We start from the raw sequence: 11,328 nt of genomic DNA on the forward strand, positions 1-11,328 counted from the left end.
CCCGCATACGGCTCCGGCTCCGGGGAAGCCGCGTCGCGAAACAGGTGACCCCGCTGGGGCTCGGGATCCGCCACGGGCTGTGGTAAAGGCGCCGTCGGGGCGGGCTGAGCTGAGCTACCGGCGGCGGGTTCTAACTCCGCTGAGGGTTGAAGGGACTGAATGTCAGATTGCATCTTAGCCTGCTCGTCTGTGAGCGTGTGTACTTGGGCTAGTAGGTACAGCGTCTGTTCGTGACTACCGATGATAGCCCCCTGCTTACTTATCGCTACACGGGCTGGGTCTGCTGTGTCCATAAAACTGGCCTGAGTATACTGTCACGGCCCAGCGGCACGAGGGAACAGAGATGGACACAGGTGCAGAAACCAACCCGGAAGCGAGACGATAAGGGAACAAAGGATTTATTTCCGCCCACAGGCAAACACAAGCAAAAAAACAAAACGACGCCACCGCACTAGTGGCGCGTAGGATAATCTAAGATAACGGAGGGTGACCTAGACACCTCTAGGAGACGGCTGAACAGCAGAGGCAGCGGGGAGGTGGAAACAGGACTAGGTAGGGGCCGGGGCACTGGCATAAGAGGAGATCACGGTCAGTGGGATCCAGCAGACAATCAACGATCCTCCACAGTTGAATTGAGTTGCCTTACTTGGTTTCAGGTGGAGGGGACAGGTGGGGCGGAAGGCCCGGAAGCGGTCGAGACGTGGGGAGGCAGGCAAGTGAGTGGTGGGCCGGCAGGCCACGTCGTATCAGCAGCAAGCGGCCCAGGTCCAGGAAGGCGGGAGTGAGGGAGACAAGACCTCCACTCCAGGTGCTACCTCTGAGGACAAGAAGAACAAGTAAGTCATCACACGGATTCTGGACAGAGTTATGATGCTCCACTTGACTAACATGGGGATAGCAGATACTCAGGCGATGAATGGTTGAGAGCGCAGGTCTGATATACTGCCGGAATAATTGCTCACAGGTGGTCAGCCAGGGAGGAGCAACCGAACTCCGCCTAAAGGAGGAGGAGCCGCTGTTGGAGACCTGCAGGGAACCCACCCAGACCATGACAGTTTTTTGTTTTTGGTCGGTTTTGGTTTTCCTGTGTTGGGCTGTCTGGGGCCAGCCCTTGACTGGGGGGGGGGGGGGGGGGGGGGGGGTACTGTCATGATCCTGGGTCCTTTTGACCCAGCGTTTTGTGTTTTCTGTTCTTCCTCTGTTTAGTGTTTACTCTGTTCTGCCCGTGTGTTCCTGTATCTAGTCCGCGTTTCTTAGTTTGTGTCCTTTCATGCGTAGTTCCTGTTTTATTGTGAAGGTCTGCGTCTTATGTGAGTGTTTTCAGTTTGCCTCCCTAGTCTCGTCACGTTAATCACTCCCAGCCGTGTTCCCCACGGCTGTAATCTCCCTGTGTTCTCTGAGTGTATTTAAGTTGTGTCTTCTGTCATAGTAGTTGCTGGTTCGTCTGTGTTGTTTCCCCTCGGTCTCCCTGCATCTCTCCATGTGTATTTCCCCGGACCTCCCTGCATCTTCGTTTCTGGTTTGTTTTGTTAGTTTTACCCAGTTTAGGTTCCAGTTTCATGTTCCCAGTGCCTTTGTTGTTTGTTTTTCCCTTCGTTAATAAATACTCACCTGCACCAGAACTGCCGCGTCCTGGTCCTAAATATTCCACACGGCTTGCCCCGGCAAACCGTGACAGGCTGGACTTCCAAGGCTTTGATTATGTCACCCTTCACTTTAGTGACAAGGTGAGGTATCAGCTTCTCTGTCAAGGTGGTCCTAGACACAGGAGTGTATTTGCTATCCAAGACATTCAGGAAGTGTCTAAAATGTGGATTCTCAACGATAGACAGGGGGAGAGAGCATCCAACTATAAGGTCCTGGAGGATGGACTGGGTGATGGCCTGTTGCCTGGGTGAATTTGGGGAAAATAAGTGGATGCTTGGAGCAAACAATGATAATTGAGGCTGTGTAGGATTGACCGCTATCACTGATGTTGCAGATCCTGCTTTGTACTCCAAGTACCTACAAAACAGGGAAATAGGAACCTGTAAAACATCTGTTTCTATTCAACCACAAAAACTACTGTATCTTACAAGCACAGTAATTTTAAACCTATCAATGAGGGCTGTTAGCCGAGCAGTGTTATAGGGACACTCTTGAAACGCCTGTCTTACGCCTGTCTTACTCTTGAAACGCTTACTTACGAGTCAGCAACCACATAAATATGCCCATTAAAGTCGACAACAAACCACACCATACCAGCCCTTAAAGTGCTCACTGAAATGGTTTCGATATATTTCTGCTCAATGAATTCACCAAAATACCTAAAGTTAGTGAAAACTGTTTAAGTAGCTGATAGCCTCTGCTAGCGCTAGCTACCTGTACATAGCATGTAACGTAACGTTAGTTACAATCTTCACAAGTTAAGTCTGCAGGGACGGTTGCTAAAAAACTGTCCCTACATAATTTATAACGCTTGAAGAACACATTATAAATAACAATATTACATAAACATGACCTGGTCATGTGAGGTTGGAAAGGTAGTTAGAAGAGTTTGAAGATGGCTAGATGGCTGCTGGCTAGCTTACCTTTGAGGGTGTTTGCGCTCCAGGTGCCTGGTGAAGGTTGAGGTAGTCCCGGCTGTCTCGGTCAAGGGGACTTTGCAAAACCTGCACTTTGCCGAATGCTTCTTTTTTGCATTTACCGAAAACTCTTTGTGTTCTATGAACGCAAACTTTATGACAGACGAAGTCGCTGACATTTCTGTAACTTACTGACCGGGCATACTGCTCAATCTAATGGGTTGCATTTAGTTGTGTTTGAAGGGCGCGGAAGGCGAAATAATAAAATACCACAATGTGGAGGGATTTGAGCGTGGCTGAGCCACTGTGTGTCGCTGTGTGAGAGCTGAGCAGCGAAAGGAAATTAAGTGACTCAATGGGAGTCGACTATTCTGATTCACTACAAAGCGCTCTCTAAGCACGGCTCTTAGAGTGTAGAATAATAAAGGGGATGTTTTTCTTTTCTTGATTCATTATTTTAATATGACATTATTAGTTTATTAGAATCATATAATCAGCTTTGCATTAAACATTTATTGAAGTTTTTGACCTTACGTTACCCTTTGGATTACAGTGATTGTTATAACGTTAGATTAATCTTTTGCTTACAGGTACCAGAATAAAGTGATTTTTCATTGCAGGTGTAACCATGATCATCTCACACACATTGCAATTTGTTGCTCATTATAGAGTTGTGTTCAAAGCCGATAAAGGGTTAAGAGCTACAGTCAGCGTTATGTCTGAACTGATCTATGGCGGGGAAAGGTTTTGAGCATGGAAGGCCGCACACGCTTACATAACACTGATATGAGGTTATTTTTTGTGATCTTGTGTTCAGTTATATATTTCTTGTTTTGGTTTAAGTAGAGGTAGTTCACCTAAACAATAATCATTTAAGCAGTAGTCATTTAAACAATATTCATTTAATATTACACATTTGTGCCAGAGCAGCATATTGTGATCATTTTAATCAAACTGGAAATCCTTGTAGCTGCAATGTTGTGTCTCAGCGGGGTGGGAGGCTGTGCCTGGCCTCGGGAAGGAGACAATGTTATTTTTCTGTGTTAAACAAAATTGTCAACATTGATTGTATTCCACCTGTCATTACGCATGAAGGGGCGTTCTAATACCCTGATTTCATAAAACTATTGAGATGTGTTTTTTGAGGTGAGATCTGATGCTGTCTGCATACAGTGTCCATCTCCCACGCGTGTGATCATTAAAATCATTGTTTGACTGAACCCGACCGGACCAGTGTTGTTCTTTTGGTTTTTCATCTTGTCTCCATCCCCAATATTTTGAACTCGTAACAAGAGCTAAAGCTTTAGCGCATGATACATTATCGAACGTTACGTTGTGTGTCATGGATACTGTTGACTCCAAATCTCCCGACCACTATGTTGATCTGAGACAGCAAGACCGAGACAGCGAGACCAAGACAAGACCGAGACCAAAGTCCATCGAGACCAAGACAAGACCAAGACAAAAGTACGTCGAGACCAAGACAAGACCAAGACAAAAGTCCGTTGAGACTAAGACGAGACCAAGACCACGTAAAAGTGGTCTCGAGACCAAGACCGGTCTCGAGACATCCAACTCTAGTCCCAAGAGGGAGAAAGTACAAGGTCAGGGAGAACCAGATAAGGAAACAGATAGGGAACAGTGACAGGCAAAACAAACTGTTAACTTGCTTGAGAGAGTTGATCACCAAAAAGTGATAGACAGATTTGCGAACCTCAAGGTGAGGCGACGTAGGTTAAAATAAAATAAAAAATCTGCAGAGCCATAGTAGTATCTGCAGTAAAGATTTTTTCATACATTGTACCATAGGCAAAGTTGCCTCCAGTTTTTATAATTTTTCTCTCAATATTTTGTACATTTGTACATTTCAAGGACTCTGTTTTTGGAGTGTATTTTTATGTATCTGTATTGTATTATACATACATATTAAAAGTGAATCTCTGTCCAAAAAATGCACTCAGTTTACTTTTTACTCACTATGAGCATCATTCATTATTCTCCTGCAGTAATTAAGGTTAGGATATTTTTTTTATTCCAATCCATTCTTCTTTTGCAGCATTTAAATAACCTTTATTTGATTTGATGGTTTTGTTACAGACTGTTACAGTGTTTTTCTTTTCTTTCACAAATGTGGGATTAAATTGTGTTAAAATGTACAAAACAGTGATGTCATGTTTTGTGACGAGGACCCAGGCACAGAGAGACTTGATGATTTTAAGAATCTTATGATTTAATAAAGAAATTTGCAGACCTGCACAGAGATGCTAAAATTATGATGACTGATAATGGAGACGAGGACAACAGACGACGAGGACAGGGAGGAACAGGTTTAAATGCACCAAGGAGACAGTCAGAGGGAACTCGGGACAACTGGAGACATTTAAGGATGCAGGGACTGACAGAGACGGGGAAGAAGTCTCATCGTGACGAGTAAAGTTGATCTTGCCTGGCTGAGCAGCTCTCTGGGTGCTCAGCACCTCAAACCTCTGATTAGGGATGGGTACCGGTATCCGGTGCCATGATGGCACCGGTTCTGACATAAACGGTAGTAACCAGACCGAAAAGCAGCGCACATTTCGGTGCTTTATTTCGGTGCTTTTTTTTCCTGAGATGTGATACACTTTGAATTCTAGCCAATCATTTTACGTTTCTGAGGATAGTAGGCGGGTCCAGGTACGTACGTTCTTTTAGAGCAGAGCTACAGATTAAAAATGTCCAAGGCGAAGCGGTCAAAAGTCTGGCTGTACTTCACAGCAAAATATGCAGCAGCCTGCAACAAGTGCTTTAAGGTGATACTGTGCAAAGGAGGTAACACCTCAAATCCGATGAAACACCTGGCGACGCATAGCGCTTTTTTTTAAAAGCCGAAAAATGCGCCGTATTTGATAGCTTGCTGCGAGACCTCACACCGAGCACATCTACTGCGGGTGTGGTGCCTGTTATCGGACCCGGAGTTAGCAACATCCCCCAAAAACCTGAAGAGGAGAGTCCTGGTCCCTAGCCCTGCCAGTGTAGCAGAAAGGATGACGGATGATGATGGCAGCAGCAGCCGTTCTTCTCTGCGTGAGTAGCTTAATGTTGTTCGTGTATAATTTACGTTGAGTAGGCTAACCACGTTATTACATTAATGCATGTAAGGTGAACTAGCAAACACCTTCGTAGTTACATGCGGCTGTCTTCTTGTTTGATGGCAGATACTCCCGTCACCCTGGCCAAAAAGGCTAAAATGACCAAAGAAAAAGTGGAAAACAGCTAAACATGAGAGGTTCTTGGACAGAGTTTGTGTTTTTTCCATTGTTTAAGCACTGCTTCCAGCCAAGAGTGATACCATATATGCCCTATAGCTGCAGAAAAGGCTAACATTGTTATCTTTTTACAAAGAAAAACAGCTGAACATGAGAGGTTTTTGGACCAATTTTGTGTTCTCCATTCTTTAAGCACCGGTTTGAGCACCGTTTAAGCACCGGCACCGTCTCAAAAGTACCGGTTTGGCACCGGTATCGGATAAAACCTAAACGATACCCATCCCTACCTCTGATCCTTGAATCTCCCCTGGAACTTGATGTAAAAACAAGAAGCTGTATTTGCTTTGGAGTACAAAAAGTTGCTCCTTTTAATGAAATGCTAAGAAAAACATTAGAAATATGCTGTCTTTGAATTATCTTTAAGCTACGACTGAATTCTTCTGAAGACAAGTTAGACACAACATATAAAAGCCCTTAAACAGGAAAACTGCTAGAAGACAAATTACTTCATTCATGCAATCTAACATTCGATCATTTGGTAGTTAGTGCTGACCTATATGTGTAACCTTCCCGTCCATGTGTATGCTTCATTTTGTTTCCACTGGATTCCTGAACTTATTCCTCGGTGATGACATGAATTGAAACGGTGACGTCTGCAGTAAAGTGTGAGTCCAATTAAAGCTTAATAAATAATTTGGTCACATAGACACGCTTGCTCTGTCTCTGACACACTCACTGTAACAGGGCAGCCCTTAGCAGCTGGAAACACAGTGAGACAGACCAAGGCAAGTGTAGTGGAACAAAGTATTTATTTGCTATATGGCTCTCCTTAAAACAATTAACTTGTCGAGCTTCTTCACAGCACAAAAAATCCCCTAATGACAACTGGCAGCCTTAAATATGTTCAGCTGTCACAGACTTAACCATTATTCCACTCTCAGGTAAATTCTTAAATCCCAACCTTCCACCACAGTATACAATATATCAATAAGAATAAATAAATACATAAATACATCTTCACATTTACATATTAATAAATATTTCACACTTTAATGTTACACAAAACCCAATATTATAAAAACCCAGAAACCCAAGCACAAAAAGATTCACCACACTCTCTTTACCCATGGTCTCTCCTGGAACCTTTAAATGGTGTCTGGACCCCCGGGGAAACATTTGCCCAAACACCTTGAAGAGGACACAGGCAAGAAAGGTGAGTAATCATTAACTTACAAACACTTATTTGCACCACTTTTATCCCTAGATTTCACACACACATTTGCATTAGTTTTCCTTATTGGTAAACCTTAATCACAATCACCATTCTTCTCTCCTGACAGACAACCACCACATTCCTTGATGAGGAGCAGCTGTGCAGGATCTGAAACAAGGCCACCAACTGATTTTAAAATTCCCAATAAATAGTCAATAAATATTTAAACTTCTTGTGTGCAAATCCATGCTTAAAGTGCAATGCTCATAAAGTGCTTGATAAGGTGCTTTTAATAAAGTGAAAGGTGTGCTCTAAAGTGCTATACAGACAATACAATATAAATAAATGCAGTAAGGGAGTCCTCTTCCTTACACTCACACAAAAACACTTATAGCTACTGTGCCAGCTCTTCTACTGATTAAAGAGTCGCATTGCCTTTTAGATTTTTGTTTCTTTTTTGTTTTGTATATATCCCTTAGGTTGCTTCAGCAGTTGGTTCTAATAATTTAAAGCCAGCTTGTTATTATTGTGCCTTTGTTTAAAGAGAGGGAGCGACACACTGAGAGCAGGGGCCCGTTCTTCGTACCTCGCTAAGTAGGTTAGCCGGATTAGATTGTTGACGATTTCGCGTGATCCTGGATCAGTCGGTTCCCCGAAGCTCATCCGGGACTTGCTGTCATAGCAACAGAGCCGTAAGCGTAAACCTGCTCGGGAGCAGGTTTACTTTATGTAAACAGGATTAGATCGCGGCCACGCAGGTATGTCCGCTTCATTTATACGAAAGCAACAGCGATATTTTTCCACTGTTTCACCATAAATAAATATTATCAATGTAACTAAAGATAATGCAGCACTTGATCCTTTTATTGATGTCACACAGATACATACAGGTCATTTCCTAAAAAAGGGAAATGTACTATTAACATTCTACTACATGTATGTGATTATTACAGATGTAATTCATATTTCAGAGTAGTAATTGTAAATTACTTCGTGTAATCAAGATGAGAGACCACGGCTATAAAAGCGAAGGTGGATTTGGGAAGCCTGTCGCAGCCATGTCCTGTCCGTATACGCGACCAACCCATTGCGGAAGGTGCAAGATTGATAAGGAGAGTCCTCAGAATTCAGCGTATATTGCGGGACAGACAGGATCCTTTAGCTCAGCGCGACAGTGTGCTCATAGAGAGATATCGATATTCCCGTGAGGGTATTATTTACTTAACCAACTTGTTGACGAGGGGGTGCAGGACCACCACCTGTCTTTTTTTCCTCTGCCCTTTTCTTGGTTGCTGTTATGAACAAACTAACAGAGTATTACAGGCCAGTATTACCTTGCCAAGAGACGCAAAGCAATCTAAGAGATAAATATTACCATTCTGTAGAATATTCTTATATTTCACTTTTACTTGTTCCCATGTTCTAGTGGGTCCTGTTGTGGCTCTAATGTGAAAGGGGATATAATATAACATATTATAATATAATATAATGCCATATGATATTGGACAATATAGTGTCATATGATAGATCTACCCTACCGCCTACTGGTGTTGGCCAGAGGGGCCGATGGCGCGATATGGCAGCCTGGCTACAACCGTAGCTGCCTCCACCAGTGTGTGAATGTGGGAGTGAATGAATAGTGGTATCGTAAAGCGCTTTGGGTGCCTTGGAAAGTGCTATATAAACCCAATCCATTATCATTATTATTATTATTAAATTACCTACGAGTTTGATTTGTCAGCAACTTTCTGCCAGCCCTCTCTCCTTGCTTTTGCAGCCTTTGCAGTGTTCTCTTGCGTTTTAATTAAACTCTGAAACTCCTGAAATCCCTCACTCATGAGTTCTTGCTCTGCTGCCGGAAAATACCGAGCACGCCCCTTGGACATTTTCGCCGACCAATCAGCGGGTTGCCGATCAATGTTTCTACTATCGATGCGTAGCCCCTTTTACGACACCCAGTGATGTCACATTCCTGCGTCCAGCTGTAGTAATCGTCAACAACAGGTGTGTTCGGGGAACCGGATTAGCGAGCTCACGGTTAGCGCGATGATTTGATCTTGGATGTGTCATTTGATCTTGGATGTAGTAAGCGACGTACGAAGAACGGGCCCCAGGTCTGCAGTAGGGTTGCCAACTCCCTGAAAAATAAATAAGGGACACCTCGTGGCCAGGGCCGGGCGACCCAGTTGTCTTCACCCTTCCCAGTGTGGTGAATTTTCTAGCTCTTTTTTTGTGTGTGAAATTATTTTTTTAACCATTTGACTTGAAGTTGATTTAAGTAGATGCATATTCTTTGTGATATGAACACATGTGAAACAAATGATCATTTAGCCATTTATTTTTAGCTCAAAATGACAACATTAACACAGTAAAACAGGTCTCTTTCTTAAACAGAAGCCTGTCATGCTTAACTTTTGAGAATATAAGTAAATCTTTCTTTAAAAGAACTCTGTCCTGCTTAACTTAAAATAATAGAAAACAATAGAAAGAAGAATATTCTTGTAACAGTGCACATTTAGTGCATTTAGTACAATTGGCTTCAGTTGAGGTATTATTTCAGCTTTTCTAATGCTAATCAGCTGCTCCTGTTTGTAAACCCGCTTGTTCCCATGATTACGCATCATAACTCATCATCATTATTAGTGTGAATGCTTGAAAAGCATTCACAGTATTGTTCTTCAAATCTTTATTAGTGTGAATGCTTGAAAAGCATTCACAGTATTGTTCTTCAAATCTTTATTATTATATATTCCGTACGTTTTTTGGCATCTAACTCCTTCAAAACCGTTCAACTTAGAAAAACCATTCAAACACCGTTAGATTCCTCTTCTTTTGGACATGACTGCTTCTACTTTTCTCATTTTTAACATTTATATTTTTAATTTTATTCTACTTTATTCAACAAAAATTTCCCATGTATTTCAATGGGGAGACCCTTCAAATTCTCATTCAACTTACTCATTTTTAAACTCTTACTACTTCCACATACATTGACATAGAGCCACCATTCAAACTTTAAAACGAAGACAAGACATTCAACTATTCAACTTGTATTTATCTTTTCAATATCTATTATACTTTTTCTTCAGTTCCAGTTTAAGTTTCATGATGTTTTTTCACCCGTTTCAAAATTTATAATGGGTGTGTATGGGACGGAATGTTGGGGCTAGAGTGAGACAGCTCAACTGCTAGAGTGAGAGGAGCAAAAAAATTAATCTTAAAATCTTTTTTAAAACTGCTGCTGTGTCCGCAGCGTTTGCTCTACAGGTATGATTTTACCCTCAAAACGTAGCCATCGCTGTCCTCTTTCATCCAATGTGTTTACTATTGTACTAGGTGTTATGGTTCTTTCATAAATGTCACCAATGCACAGCCTCCTCCCTCCAACTCTTCCATAGACTCTAATGTTAAAATGGCTCAGAAGGTTCGTTTGACAAACAGAAGAGCATGGTGTCTTTCCACTGTCACCACGTCCATATAATAAACTCCACAGACATGAAAACTGAGAATTTGGTAGACTAGACATTGCTGCCGCTCACAGTGAAAGAATTTTGTCAATACGACTTTTACTTTTCATTTGGGAACGATTTGTTTCGGCCTGACTTTTCTGTTCATTTTAAGCAGCAAAAGTGAGGTGCATGTCTGTGTCCGTGTGTATGGAGCCATTGGGTGCGGTCACTATAGCAACCAGGCTCACACCTGCCTGCTTAACGAGCTCTCTCTGCCACTCTGCCAAAATTCATCTTAAACACTTCTCTTTCAACTGCTGCTGTGTCCACAGTGTTACAGCCATCATTTTACCATCAAAACGTCGCCATCGTTGTTCTTTTTCCAACATCTTGTCTTTCAAAGCTCAGAGATGTAAACTTTTTAAACTGTGTGGGTCCAAGTGGAGGGATCACATTTTAGTCATTCAGTGATTCAAAGAATATGAACTTTTAATATTCTTTCAGATGTTTTCTGACTCTAAATGTTCTTTTCTCATTTCTTAGGTTTTTCTAATTTACAATTAAAACATTTTCAGCTTTTTTCCAACTTCTTCTTCTGTGTAACCTTCAGCTTTTAGCAGTTCAGCACTTTTGTTTTCAGGTTAAATTCGGGTTGTTTTTTTTATCTCATTCAAGATTTTTAACTTAAATTCAGTAATTAATTCATTTCAGTGCATACATTCAGATTCAAGCATTCACACTGCAGTTTCTTCAGAAAATGCACTTTCTAGTTCATCTATGTATTACTTTTATGTATTAGTCATCAATTTGTTGTAATCATCTATCCTTGCAGTTGTTTATTACACAAAATAAATTAT

General features: G+C 42.0%; 1 long non-coding RNA gene across 1 annotated transcript; it reads right to left on the reverse strand.

Annotated features, from left to right (window-relative positions):
* Nucleotides 1-309: 309 nt before the first annotated feature.
* LOC146710464 (uncharacterized) lies at nt 310-986 on the reverse strand. Its single transcript, XR_014920253.1, has 3 exons — nt 889-986; nt 647-817; nt 310-567 (listed from the first exon to the last, which is right to left on the reverse strand). It is a non-coding gene; the product is annotated as an uncharacterized LOC146710464 (long non-coding RNA).
* Between the last annotated feature and the right edge of the window lie 10,342 nt (nt 987-11,328).

This window comes from Copadichromis virginalis, linkage group LG4, assembly GCF_057382275.1.
Source record: "Copadichromis virginalis isolate Kocher_CV1m ecotype Utaka linkage group LG4, C_Virginalis_male_GT1.1, whole genome shotgun sequence".
Classification (NCBI taxonomy): Eukaryota; Metazoa; Chordata; class Actinopteri; order Cichliformes; family Cichlidae; genus Copadichromis; species Copadichromis virginalis.